Source organism: Oryctolagus cuniculus, chromosome 16, assembly GCF_051225735.1.
Source record: "Oryctolagus cuniculus isolate XC-2025 breed Fujian yellow rabbit chromosome 16, ASM5122573v1, whole genome shotgun sequence".
In the NCBI taxonomy this organism is placed as follows: Eukaryota; Metazoa; Chordata; class Mammalia; order Lagomorpha; family Leporidae; genus Oryctolagus; species Oryctolagus cuniculus.
Window position 1 is genome coordinate 45,518,081 of NC_142882.1, and position 14,891 is coordinate 45,532,971.

A 14,891-nucleotide genomic window follows, 5' to 3' on the forward strand; every position below is an offset into this window, starting at 1 on the left:
AAATCTTGGGAACCTGGGCCCAGCCATATCTATTTTGGTACCACTGGCTAGATCCATCCTGTAAGCTTGAAGGGAATCGCCCTCTTTGTGTAAATGTTTGCTCTGTTGGAAATTCTCGAGCAGAAATTAATAGTGTACATGCTTCAGGAGGAGTATTAAATCAAGCCCAATAAACAACTCCTAGCAATGTTTAGACTGGCAAAAAGTCATCTGAAGAATTGTCCACAAAGACAGAAGACATTTGGCATCCATGGAGTAAGACTGTCTATAAAACAGAAAGCAAAGTAGGGACCCGCCAATCAACCAATTGCTCTGGTGAATAGGGTCTATCAGAAAGGGTAGGTAGTAAATGAATAACCAGACAAGGACCCGATCTTCCTTCTGTGCGGGGAGGGCATGGTTAATGAATCATGGATGTCTTTAGCTGCAGTTACAGAACACATTTGGAACTCGTCTGGAAGTTTGCTTTGATCTCTTGTTTGAAGTCATATGCCAATATTGTTGGGCCCTTGTGACATCAACTGTCACAACCTCCAGGCAGTGAAAGGGCTGAAACCAATCAGGTAGAACTGGTGCCAAGAGAAGTTTCAACACAACACAGTAGTGTGTTCAAGGAACTCAACTGCAGGCTTTCAGGATCTTAATAAAGTGCAAGTATTGTTTAAAAACCACACACACACACACACGATACAAACACACACATGGGTAGGTGAAGAGAGGCACGAAGACCTTTTCTTTGGTCCACACCAGGGTTAAAGAATTATTTGGGGGTCTTCTCAAGTAAGAGTTAGGTATTACTACTGCTCTACACTAGTCAGCAAATGCAACAGATCTACCAGGGGCTCTAGGAAAATGGGTCACTCTCCCAGACTGCTGACCCGGAAGCCGGAAGGACTTAGAGCAAGTCCAGGGGACAATAATCTTAATTTCAAGTCACTCCTTAACACTGACTTCGAGGCTGATTAAAAAAAATTGGCTTGGGAATGGGGAGAGGGGAGTCATTCCATTACTGTTGTCTGATTCACAAGTGTTGTTAAATATTTACAATAAATCTGACAGCAGTTTCTTAATATTTGTTAATCATAGATAATGTTATCCCATTAATTACTCAATAAACTTTTTTAAAGTCACACAGGGTAAACCTTCCTACTTTAACGCTGCTAACCCATCCTTGCAGAATAAATATTTGCTTTGAGTTTCTCCATGCCAAGTTTTATAGCATCATGAAACTGAGATCTCCCTTTGTAAATCAGGTGTGCCCACAGAAGACTGATAGAGTGGGACCTATAGTCCTGTCTGCTGCCTCTCCAAGGGTCCTTGAGCAAAGGGCTCCATGTCTCCAGACAGACAGACATGGGGCACTTCTGACCAGTCTCCCACAGAACAGCCTTTGAGAAGTATTTCCAAGACAGCTCAGCCTGGAAGTAAGCGGAGTTGGTTGATCTCTACCAGGGCATCAAATGGCAAAGGTCACATTTCCCATTCTCCTGATTGTTGATAGTTATTTGTAATAATTTTCATCAAAGCCCATCCTAATTCTTTTCCAAGAACACACATACTTAGATGCTCATATAGAACTTGACTTTCATCTTGAATCTTTCCCTGAACCACCCCAACAGAGCTCTGGTGACTCGGCATCTTGGGTGGTTATTAACTTGCACAAACACCTCACTGAAGGTGACTTTGGATATGTCTCCTTGTCCAGAGTAGGAAGCTGTCCGCATGGAGTGACTTTCCTATTCTGACCAGTCACACACAAAAATAACACTTTCCCCATTCACTGATATTATACTTCTGTAAAGAGAATGAACCATCCAACCAATAACTCACAGGAAACCTACTATGTAAGTATGAGTGAACATCACAAATGTCTATTATCATTATCTCATCTAACCTCCTACAGAATAACCTAGGATATCTATAGTTTATTTTGTGTAGATTCGTTTATTTTTTAGAAAGTCAGAGTTATAGAGAGAAAGGGAGATAGATCTTCCACCTGCTAGTTCACTCCACAGGTGGTCACAATGGCCAGTGCTGGGCCAGGTTGAAGTTAAGGGCTTCATCCAGGTCTCCCACATGGGTGGCAGGAGCCCAAACCCTTGGGCCATCTTCTGCTGCTTTCCCCAAGCCATTAGCAGGGAGCTGGATCAAAAGCACACGTGAACTGACACCCAAATGGGATACCAACATCACAGGAAGCAGCTTTACCGGCTATGTCACAATGCCAGCCCCTGGAATTTTTTTTTTTTTTTTGACAGGCAGAGTGGACAGTGAGAGAGACAGAGAGAAAGGTCTTCCTTTGCCGTTGGTTCACCCTCCAATGGCCACCGCGGCTGGCGCACCGCGCTGATCCGAAGGCAGGAGCCAGGTGCTTCTCCTGGTCTCCCATGGGGTGCAGGGCCCAAGCACTTGGGCCATCCTCCACTGCACTCCCTGGCCACAGCAGAGAGCTGGCCTGGAAGAGGGGCAACCGGGACAGAATCCGGAGCCTCGACCGGGACTAGAACCCAGTGTGCCGGCGCCGCAAGGCGGAGGATTAGCCTAGTGAGCCGCGGCGCTGGCCTGGAACTTATTTTTAATGGCAATTTCTCAGTTATGTAGAAATGTCTGCAATTACATTCTTCCTGAGAATATATTTTAAGTGAGGGAAAGGGAAGGAAAAGAAAATAACCATGATTGGTTTCAGATAAACTTTTAATAAGGAATAAAATGAAGATATTATTCCTTATTTTAATTTATTTGAGAGAAAAACAGACTGACAGTACCTATCTGCTGGCTCACTCACCAATTATCTGCAATAGCCAGGGCTAGGCCAAGCCAGGAACCAGAACTCAATCTGAATCTCCTGTGTGGGTATGGGAACCTGGGTATTTGAGCCTCACCTGCTGCCTCCCGAGGTGCACATTAGCAAGAAGCTAGAATCAGAGGCGAGCCTGGACTTGAGTATAGGCATGGATATGGGTATCCTGAGAAATGCCTTAACCAGGAAGCCGAACACCCAACCCCACTGTCTTCATTGTACAGATGAATCAAGTGTCAGAGGAGCTGAACAATTTGTGCAAAAGTTTGTAGCTGGTAAACAGTAACTCTGGGATTCAAGTAAGTTATTTTAGCAAAGCAATAGTGCTTGAGGCAGCCAAGTGGATTGGGATACACAAGTTGTTGAAAGCATACACACAGACACACCAAAACAAACTCAGAAGAGATTTGTGAGGAATGCTATCACAGAGCACAAAAAACAGCCTGTGTCTCCATGGTGGGGGCAAAGGACAGCCCTAGGATGACCACGAGAGGTGGTGGTCTGTATCCCACCTCAGAACATGTCTAACAACACTCTTCCATCCTTTTCCTTATTTTATCAGAAAGCAAGAAAATCTGACATTTGGATTGGATATGTGTGGTAAGATTAGGCTCCCAGATTCTTTAATACATTGAACTCATAAATCTTCACCCAGTTAGTATCAAAATGTTCCATTCAAGTGGATTCAGAATGAGAAAACGCAATACATGACTCAACTTTCACTTCCAGCATTTAAATCAGGAATAATTATATGAGCCAGTGTCAACACAGGTCCCCTCACCTCTATCTCCTTTTGTCAAGAAGCAGCTTTTAATGTATTTCAGGGAGGAATCCAGGGTGCGCTGGGTGTAAGAATTCATGTAAAACACTTCTTGAAGCATTACCAGAAATCACACCTTACATTACAAGATGATTTGCACTGCTGGAAATTTCCCGGCTGTGCCTGTGACCCCAAAAATCAAGGGGGCATTAAAACAAACCTGTGCAGGCCAAAGTTGTGACACACAACACTGCTCATCATGACTCAGCTGAAAATAAAAGAGAGAGAGAGAGAGAGAGAGAGAAAAGAATGAGTAGAAAAAGATGATGCTACCTAACAGCAACATTGCAAATAGGACAAGGAACTTCTTTGCCTCTGCTTTCGGGTCAGGAAATACACCACCACATCAATGGAATATTTGAGAGCCTACAGGCTGTGACTCATCCTGATTCAACAACACAATTAAACACAGGCTCCAGGCTACCGCACAATCAGAGCAGCTCAACACTTGAGCAAAAAAAGTATCTGAGAAGTCATTGTTTTTTTTTTGTTTTTTGTTTTTTTGTTTTTTTTTTTTTTTGAATAATACCAGTGTCTGCTCTCCAGTACTGCTGATTTAGTTTAACTGGAATAGGGCAGGTGGCAGGTACTGTATGTTTTCCAGTGTCTCCAGTTGATTTTAATATGAGCATGGCTTCAGTCCCACTGTTATGTGTGTGCAGTGGAGTTAGGAATGTGGTCCCCCAGGCCCTTCCGGTTGCCAGACCTGCCATCATGACTGTGGGCAGCATGATCAATAATCCTGGAGACCCAGTTTCTACTTTTTCAAAAGGAAGCTCTGAATACCTCCAGGCCCGTGCTTTGGCATGGGGAACAGACTGTTGGTTGAAAGTAAGTGTCTGTGAACACTTTATTCTCCTCTATTTGTTGATTCATACTTTTTTCTAGCATGGGCATTGGGTGTCACTTGTTTGTAAAAACAGCTTAAGTTCAAAGGCATATTTATTTTACATGCGTGACTCAATATGGCTTTGAAATGCCAAAATAATCAACTTGAAAGTAGGAAACCACTATCATCTATTTTTTTTTTTTTTACAAATTTATTTATTTTTGAAAGTGAGATTTAAAGAGAAAGAAAGAGATCTTCCATCTGCTGGTTTACTCCTCAGATGGCCCCAACAGCCAGCGCTGGGCCAGCCTGAAGCCAGGAGCTTCTTTCAGTCTGCCATGTGAGAGACAGCAGCCCAAAACCTTGAGTCATCCTTCTGCTGCTGTTCCAGGTGCAATAGCAGGGAGCTGGATCAGAAGTGGAGCAGCCAGGACATGAACCAATGCCCATATGGGACGCCAGCATCACAGGTGGTAGCTTCACCTGCTACACCACAATGCTGGCCCCCTAATATTTGTCTTTTAATCTCTGTATCCTCAAGTTGGAAAAACATGATTTTAGTGGGATGTTGGCTAATTTTATGTATTCTATGAAAACTGACTAGCCAACTCTATACTTACAGCCTCCTATGGGATATCAAAATTCTCAAGTTGCCAGTCTTAGTAACAAAAGAAAACTCTAAAATTTGCTCCTTTAGACAACATTTATATTTTTAATTATTTATTTACTTATTTATTTATTTGAAAGAGCAAGAGAGGCAGAGAGAAACAAACAACTGGGGAGAGAGTGCTCCCATGTGCTCAAGCACCACATTTAATAAAACATTAAGGGAAAGATAAGCTCCAGTACAGTATAGTAGGTGATTTAGATCATCCAAACCAAAAACAATCAACCAAGATTCAGAGGTAAACTACTCCACAGACCACACGGATCAAACAGAACTTGACAGAACATTCCAGTTAACAGCTGCAGAATACACATTCCTTTCATCAGCACTCTTAGGATAGCCTGCATTTTAGGCCAAAAAACAAGTCTCAGACTTAGAGTATCATGTATCTTTTCTGCCACAATGAAATAAAACTGTAAATTAACAACAAAAGAAACTCCAGAAATTAGACAAATACATGGATACTAAACAACATGCTGCAAATTAAATAACGGGTCACTGAAGGAATAAAAATTGAAATTAAAACATTCCCTGCAACAAATATAAAATAGACACAATATATAAAAACATACAATACAGCAAAAGCAGCACTAAGAGGGACGTTTATAGCTTTAAGTGCCTACATCAAGAAAATAGATAGCTCAACAACCAAATTATACATCTCAAGGACCTAGAAAAGCGAGTACACAATAAACTCAAAAGCAAAAGGAAATAAACATCAGAGTAGAAGTAAATAAAACAGAGACTTAAATAGCAATATAAAAGGCCAATGAAGAGCCTTTTAAAAAAAGATACATGAAATCTATAAAATTTTAGCTAGACAGAGGAGAGAGAGAGAGAAGTCTCAAAGTCAAGGCAGAAAAGGAGATATTACATATAACACCACAGAAATACATAGGGCCATTAGAGATTACTATGAATAACTACATAGCAACAAATTGGACAGCCTAGAAGAAATGGATGACTTTCTATATTCATGTAACATACCAGAATTAAAGCACCAAGGACAGAGAAAACCTGAATAGATAATAAATAAGTAATGAGGTTAAATCTGTTATGAAAAGTCTTCCAGCAAAGAATAGTCCAGGACCAAATAAATGAACTCTACCAAACTTTTAAGGAGGGAGGAATGCCAATTCCAATCAGACTACTTCAAAATCTTCAAAACGTTGGGAACCCTTTCAAATTCACTCATCTTTGAGGTCAGCACTACCTTAATCCCAAAAACCAGGCGATTACACAACAGCAAAAAACTATAGATCAATCTCCTTGATAAACATCGATGCAATCTGAATCCTACAACACATCAAGATGATAATACATCATAACGAAGTGACTTTTATTCCCAGGATGCAAGAATGGTTCAGCTTTGCAAATCAGTAAATATGGCAGATCACATCAACAGAATAAAACATACAAATCACATCATCTCATTAGATGCCAAAAAACATTCAATAAATCCAACATCTATTCACGATAAAAAAACTTCCAACAAAATGGATGTAGGAGGAATAGACATCAACATACAGGCTATCTATGGCAAACCCATAGCCAATTAATGGGGGAGAGCTAAAAGCATTTCTTCTAATATCTGGAACCAGACAAGGACATCTACTGTACTGCTGTTATTCAAATAGTACTGGAAGTTTTGACCAGAGCAATTAATCAAGAGAAAACATTACACATATAAATGGGGAAAGACGAAGTAATATTATTCTCGTTTGCAGATAACACAATTCTGTAAATAGAGAAACCTAAAGACTGTGTAAAGAGGCTATTAGAACTGAAAAAAAATCAGTCAAGTTGTAGGATACAAAATAAACATGAAAAATCAGTAGTATTTTCATACACCAAAAATGGACTGAGAAAAAAATAAGAGCAATCTTTTCACAATAGCTGCAAAAATGAAAATACTTTGGAGTAAATTTATCCAAGGTTGTGAAAGAACCCAACAATGAAAATTACAAAGCACTAGTGAAAAAAGTGAAATATGACATAAAAAATGGAAAGATGCCCCCATGTTCATGGGTTGGAAGAGTTATTAGTAAAATGTCCATACCACCCAAAGTGAATTACGGAATCAACACAATCTCCATGAAAATGACATTCTTCAAGAACCAAAAAAAAAAAAAAAAAAAACAATTGAGACGTGCATATGAAGGCACAAAAGCCCCCAACTAACTGAAACTATCTTAAAAAGGGCAAAGCTAGACATCATTACTGCAATACCAAATTGCAAGCCATACTACAGGGCTGTTGCTACCAAAACAGTATGATACTTGCATAAAACCAAGCACACATGTCAATGGAAAAGTGATTCTGGAACTTAATCTATGCATCTACAGCTGGCTGATTGCTGACAAAAGGCATCGAAACCACAGACTAAAGAAAGGACAGTCTTCAATAAACTGTGCTGAGAAAACTGGATATTCGTTTGCAGAATGAAGCTTGCTCACACCCCTCACCCCTATACAACAATCAACTCAAAATGGATCAAAGATCTAAAGACCTGCAGCTTTCTAGAAACTTCTAAATCAAAGACCTAAATGGAAGACCTGCAATTTTCTAGAAACTTCTAGGAAAAACACATAGGAGACACTTTAAGACACTAGCACAGGCAATGGTTTTTTGGATAAGACCCCAATAGCACAGACAATAAAATACAGACAAATGGGATTATATAAAACTCAAACTTCTGCCTTCAAAGGAAATCAACAGAGTGAACAAAAAGCTGACAGAATGGGAGAAAATATTTGCCAACTATTCAGTGACAAAGGAGTTAATGCCCAGAATATATAAGGAACTGAAAACACTCAACAACAAAACATCCAGTAAAGAAATGGGAAAAGGATCTGGATAAACATGTATCAAAAGAAGTAATACAAATGACCCACACACACATTAAAAAATGTTCACTATCATTAGCCATTAGGGAAATGCAAATGAAAACCACAATGAGATACCATCTCACTCCAGTTAACATGGCTGTATAAAAAAGACAGAAAATAACCAATGCTGGTGAGACTGTGCAGGAAAAAAAATCACACTTCTTCAAAAGACTAAAGCTAGATCTACCACATGACCCATGTATTCCATTCTGGGTACAGAACTAAAAGAAATTAATTCCGTATGTGAAAGACACACCTGCACTTCCATGTTTATTGCAGCACTATTCACTATAGTCAAGATATGAAATTAACCTAGCTGACCATGGGTGAATGAATGGATAAAAGAAAATGTTGTAGGGGTAAGCACTGTGGCACTGCAGGTTAAGCCACTACCTGCAACACCAGCATCCCGTATGGGAACTGATTTGAGTCCCAGCTGCTCCACTTCTGATTCAATTCCCTGCTAACACACCTTGGAGAGCAGCAGAGAATAATTCAAGTACTTGGGGTCCCGCTACCCACATCAGAGACCTGGATGAAGCTCTTGGCTCCTGGCTTCAATCTGGCCCAGCCCCAGCCTTTGCAACCATTTCAGGAAAGAACCAGTGGATGACTTTCTCTTTCTCCCCGCTCCTCTGTATAACTGCACCTTTCAAATAAACAAAGTTTTTACAAAGAGAAACATTGTCTATATAAACAATGGAATATTATTCGACTGTAAAAAATGAAATCCTGGTATTTCTAGCAAAGAAGGAAATGAATCAGATACAGAAAGACAAATACCATATGTTCTCTCTCACATTTTAAAGTTAAAGAAAAATAATAAATCGAACCTGCAATAGTTAGTGTCTGAGGCTGGGAAGAGGAAGAAAGATCTAGGCATTGGATAACAGGAACCAAAAAAAAAAAAATAAAGTTGATAAAAGTAACTGGTTCTAATGTTCCACACTATGATAGGGAACTATAGTTCACAATAATGTATTTTTTAAGAACAGTAATACTATTGTTCTCCTATTAACAAAGTCTTCTTTAAATCCTAAAAATACTCTTAGCAAACTTTTATCAAATTTAATTCAACTATATACAAAAAGTTATCACAGCCACATTAGTTTTACTCCATTAAAATAGTTGGTATTTAATCAATACAAGATTACTTAAAAAGTAATACTTAAAAAGTCAATATGATTCATTAATTCCAGTTCCTACAAAAGGAAAAGCCATATAATCAAACAGATACAGAAAACGCCCTCAATCAAATTCAACATCAAATTAGGATTAAAGCTCTTGGGAAACTGTGGTTAGAAGGGAACTTCTTTAAACAAGAAAAGCTATTTGTCACAAACCTACTCCTAACTTCCAACTTCGTGGTTAAAGACTGAGTGCTTTTCTCTAACCTCAGAAATAAGACAAGGGTATCCACTCTCACCATTTCCACACAACTTTGTTGTGCTGTCATATCTTACACAACAACAACAAATCAAGTGCATGAGGGAGACTGGGGGAAAAATCCACATCATTTTATTCCCAGAAAACATGACAACCTAGTTAGAAAAATTAGTGGAATCTACCCAGAAAAAAACTATGGTAATTACCGAATTTGGAAATGTTACAAGATAGAATCAGTATTCAAAACCCTACATGCTCCACAATGAAAAATTCAAAGTCAAAATTTAAAACAAAGTATTACCATCTAAATAATATTAATTGTAGAGGAACAAAGTATTTAGCAGACTTAAGTAGTAAAAATAAAACATCACCGAGAAAAACCAAAGACCTGAAAAAATACTAATGCATTATATATGTAAGCCAAAAGATTCAATATTGTGAAATTGATTTCTCCTCAAATAGACCTAAAGATTTAATGCAACCCAAATAAAATCCCCAGAAACCTTTTTTGTTGTGTGAATTATCAGATTCTCAAATTTCTATGGAAATACAAATCATCTAACATATTTCCAAAAAAAAAAAAAGGTTACAAAAAGAAAGTCAGGCTTGTACTACCTACGACTTTATTATAAATCTTCAGTAATCAAGATGGTGTGACTTAGAGGTTTACATACAAATGAATGGAAAATGGAATACATAAAAACCATCTTTGATTAACTTGTGTTTGATGAAAGGGCCAAAGAAATTTAATAGGAAAGAGAATCTTGTCAAAAAATGGTGCTAGAACAAGTCTACATCACTATGAAAAAAAAAAAAAAGAAAAAACTTCACACCACATATAAAAATTAACTCAAAGTGACTCATAAACCTAAATGTAGGAGCCAGTGCTATGGTACAGTGGGTAAAGCTGCTGCCTGTGGTGCGGGCATCCCATATTGGTGCCAGTTTGAGTCCCAGTTGCTCCTCTTCCAATCCAGCTCTCTGCTGTGGCCTGGGAAAAGCAGAAGAGGATGGCGCAAGTCCTTGAGCCCCTGCACCTGCATATGAGACCCAGAAGAAGCTCCAGGCTCCTGGCTTTGGATCAGCCCAGCTCTTGCTGTTATGGCCATTTGGGGAGTGAACCAGCAGTTGGAAGACACCTCTCTTATTCACTCACTCAACCTCTGCCTTTCTCTGTAACTCCGCCTTTCAAAAAATAAATCTTAAAAAAAAAAAAAAAAAACTAAATGTGACATTAAAACGTACAAAGCTTCTAAAAGAAAACAAAGGAAAAAAATTCCTCTGTCCTTGGGTTAGGCAAAGATTTATCATATGGCACAAGAAGAACTCTAATAGAGAAAAGAAATCGATAAATTAGATTTCATCAAATATTCATTAAATGTGCTGCTATTAAAACCCACAGTTCAGTGAATGAAAAAGTAGGCCACAGTCTGGGAGAAAGATTTTTGGAAAACATGTGTCTGTTAAGAGCTATGATAGGGCTGAAATTTCATACTAGCAGTCTGCCCCTTTAGCACCATAGTCGCATGCATTCTGGCAGAATGAAACTCCTGGGTCACAAAGACCTTACTACTCACTGCAGAGCGTGCACTCCTAGGGGTGAGGCGTGGCTCGCCCTGGTAAATGCTGTTCAGGCAGGAGATTCGTATCACAACTGTGCGAGCCCAAACTGATGTTAGCCCAGTCGTATTAAAGGATTGCAAGAGAACCTGCAAGAAGGTATCTTTATTATCTTGCCTGGCAAATGAATGCAAGTTTTTTGTACTACACAATTATCTTTTCACAGATAGTCTAATAGTTGTCAGTGCCTCTGCTCGCTCACATAACATGCAAAAACATGAGATCCTTGGAGAATTATCTCCCAATGGTATCCAATAAAGAACATGTGTCCAGAGTATATAAAGATCTCAAACTCTCAGAAACAAAACAAATACAATTTAAACCAAGAAGTTGAAAGAGATGTTGATGGGACAAAGCATGTGAAGGAGTATTCAGCATCACTGGTCACTGAAGGAATGTAAATTAAAGTCGCAAAGGCAAAGCTCCAACACAACTTCTAGAGTGACTAAAATTTCTAAAGACTGACCATACCAAGCACGGGGCATCAGGAAACCTCAAACATCACTGCGGCAACACAGAATGCGACAGTCACTTTGGGAAACAGTTTGGCACCGCCTTTATGAAGTCAAACACACCCTTACTATTTAACCCAGAAATTCCACTTTCAAGTATTTACTCAAGACAAATGAAAACATATGTCCACCAAAAGAAAAAAAATTGGATGCTAATGTTCAGAGCAGCTTTACTCATAATAAGCAAAACCTGGATGCTGGGAGTTTATTCTATGCATGACTTACAAGTGCAGGCACTTGATGGCCTTTGTTTTGGACTCTTTTCAAAGACATGCATGGAACGAATGGCCTTGGAAGGACAGGACAGGATTGTTTGGCTGTACAATAAAGATAATACCCTGCTCTGGATCAAAGTTCAAACAGGCTTACTGCTCATTCTAAAAGATTCCAGTTCCCTAAGCTCAAGATTCCTCTACAGTGATGCCACCTGCTCCCTATGCAAGCTCCAAATGGTCATCTTCATGTCACTGTGTGGGACCTGGGACTCAGGCTCTGCCTATATAATCAGTAATCCATTGCACTTGGTCTGTGACCTAGCAACCTCACTATCTGTCAACATCCATGAAGCTGGAGCAGGCTAACTGGTTAAATTGCAGGGAGTGGGAAGAAGGGTCATCTCCAACTATTCCTAATTCTTGACACTAGGCAAAAGCCCAAATGCCTACCAAAACACATTCTATCCATGGGATGGACTGAACTTCTGGTATACATACAAACATGGAGGAATCCAAAAGCCATGTGAAAGAAACCAGATTGATTAGACTAGGTACTGAATAGACATGTATTGATTAGACTATGTACTGTATTGTTCCATCCTGCTAGGCCAAGAACCAACCATTAAGAACCAAGTTTTCAATCCTGCAAATATTTGAACCACATAATATTTCAAAGTTACAGTAAGTGGTATGTTTGTTGCTCAATTTCAATCTCCACACATATCATATATATACATATATATATATGTATATATATATATGGACAAAGGAACATAATGGCTATACAGGGCCAAACTACAGGTATGCAGAGTAGATGAGAGGTTACCTAGAGAAAGGTGTATGTGGAAGTTCTTAGGGCAAGGTAAATGTAGCATATCATGACCACGGTTGTGGGTATGCAGCACTGTACACTTTGGTCAAAGCTCAAATTGTACTTAGGCTGATGGACATACTTGAATGCTAATTATACATCAATAAAGCTTCAAATGGTTTAACATTCAAACATTTGCCTGATACCTGTTCTTTTCCAAGCCCATTTTAAGAGAAAAAGACAACACTGAGCAAGTGAAGTCCCTGGTCTGAAAGAATTCTTGTGCGGATGAGGAGTGGGAGAGGGAGGGAGCAGACTACATTCTCAACCAAGAAAAGGTCAGACAGTGGTAAGTGCGGTAATAGAAATGTGGAGAGTGCCCAGGGAACAGCTCTCTGATGGGCTATGGGAAAACTTTCTCTGATCTGAGTCTGGACACTCAGGAACAGCAGTTCTTGAGAGAAAAGAGAAAGAGAGAGAGAGAAAAGGTTGGGGGAATGCTTAGCTTCTAAGTAGGATTAAAATCTTACAACCTTCCCAAGAGAGAGACTAGGAGTAAGGAAGGGCCCAAGGGAAAAACAGACCTACCTTCTGTTGTTCATCCCAGCATGTGGATATTTTACTGTGTATCTGGATTGTTTTATAGGCAAATTAAATGAAGAAAAGTGTGTCAAATGCTAACATTCTAGACAATGTTGTCTATCAGAATCCAAGGGGCTTGCCAAGCCATGTGGCTCAGAGTTCTAGAATCTTCACAAAGTATTACTGAGAAAAAAAAAAAAAAAGACTGCCTATGGCTCTTGTGCAGGTACAGTATTCTTCAGAGCCGGGCTCTGCACACTTCAGGTGGGAGGATTGTTTGGAGCAGTGGCACTAGGAAATAATCTTCACACAGCTTCCTGCTTCTGTGTGGATCAGTAACAAAAGCAGCAGAAAAACGTCTGCTTTTTCCAAACTCTCCAAAAGCTTCCTGCTGAGTACGTTCACTCTCCCTCGCAGAAGAAGCGTATTAATTTTTTTTAACAAAATGCTTCAGCCTGGTGTCTATGACTAATAAAACAAATAAAAACTTCTTGCATGATTGAAACAGGCATCCTTTGCATTTTAGAAAAACTGCGGTTACAAACTTATGTGGTGACATTTTTATTCAGATACAGAAACGTAACATCAAGAAATTTGCTACAACTTCCTTCCCTAAGCACAAGCAAAAATGTTCTAGTTTCTAAGGAAAATAAGACAAAAGAAATAAAACAAAACAACCTCTTTATTCACTTTTGAAGTATATATGATGTGCAATACGTGTACAAGTATACTGCTAGGTATTTTGTTTTGCTTAGTACATTATACCTGGGACTTCTAACTTAAAGAAACTATTTGAAAAAGCTATTCCCTGTAGAATCTGCAATAAAGCGACAGCATAGTTTGAGTGAACCGCTTATAAACCAGCAACACCACAGCAGAAACATTATCTTCATCACCAAGAACAAGGTCACTATTGTGTTCATTTCTAAGGTGAAAGAGTAATTTCAAGATCATTCATTTACTGGGGTTTGGGAGTCAAGGAAATGAACAGGTAAAATAGAGAGAACTTTTAGGAGAGGGAAATATTCTGTGTGATATTACAAAGGCAGGTCCATGTTATTCTCTTAGAGCAGACCCCAATGTAAACCACCGGCTCTGGGTGACAATGTGTCCCTGTGGGCACAGCAACTTTAACCAGTGGGCCACTTTGCTGGGGGACATTGACTGTGGGGGAGGCCACACATGGGGTGGGGAGGCAGGGACATGAATCCACTGCTGAAGATTTCAGTCCAAAGCTGGATTTGAATATTAACTGCATGCAAATAGGTAAGATAAATATCTAGGAAAATGAGAAATGCCAAACCTATGCAGATTCATTGGCTTATTTTGGAGGAAAGGAACTTGGAGATTTGGTTTTACCTTTAGTAATGAGGATATTGGGAGTCAGAGAAGTGGTATAATGGGTAAAGCTGCCACCTGCAGTGCAGGATCCCATATGGGCACCGGTTCAAGTCCCAGCTGCTCCATTTCCGATCCAGCTCTCTGCTATGGCCTGGGAAAGCAGGAGATGGCCCAAGTCCTTGGGCCCTCGCACTCATGTGGGAAGACCCGGAGGAAGTTGCTAGCTTCGGATCAGCACAGCTCCGGCTATTGCGGCCAGCTGGGGAATGAACCAGCAGATAGAAGACCTCTCTCTCTCTGCCTCTCCTTCTCTGCATAACTTTCAAATAAATAAATATTTAAAAAATAATGAGGATATTGAAGCATAGGAAGATACGAGACACCCTAATGTATTTTCTATTTAATAACTGCTTTAAAAGA

At 39.6% G+C, this 14,891-nt stretch overlaps 1 long non-coding RNA gene across 2 annotated transcripts in view; it reads right to left on the bottom strand.

Moving 5' to 3' along the window:
- Positions 1-14,891, bottom strand: part of LOC127487323 (uncharacterized) — a 79,866-nt gene that overhangs the window by 55,666 nt on the left and 9,309 nt on the right. Inside the window, exon 2 of one of the 2 annotated variants that reach the window (XR_016222447.1) lies at positions 3,781-3,828. The exons of the other annotated variant lie outside the window; for it this stretch is intronic. This is a non-coding gene — a long non-coding RNA (uncharacterized LOC127487323). The remainder of the gene's footprint in view (positions 1-3,780; positions 3,829-14,891) is intronic. 2 annotated transcript variants of the gene reach the window in all.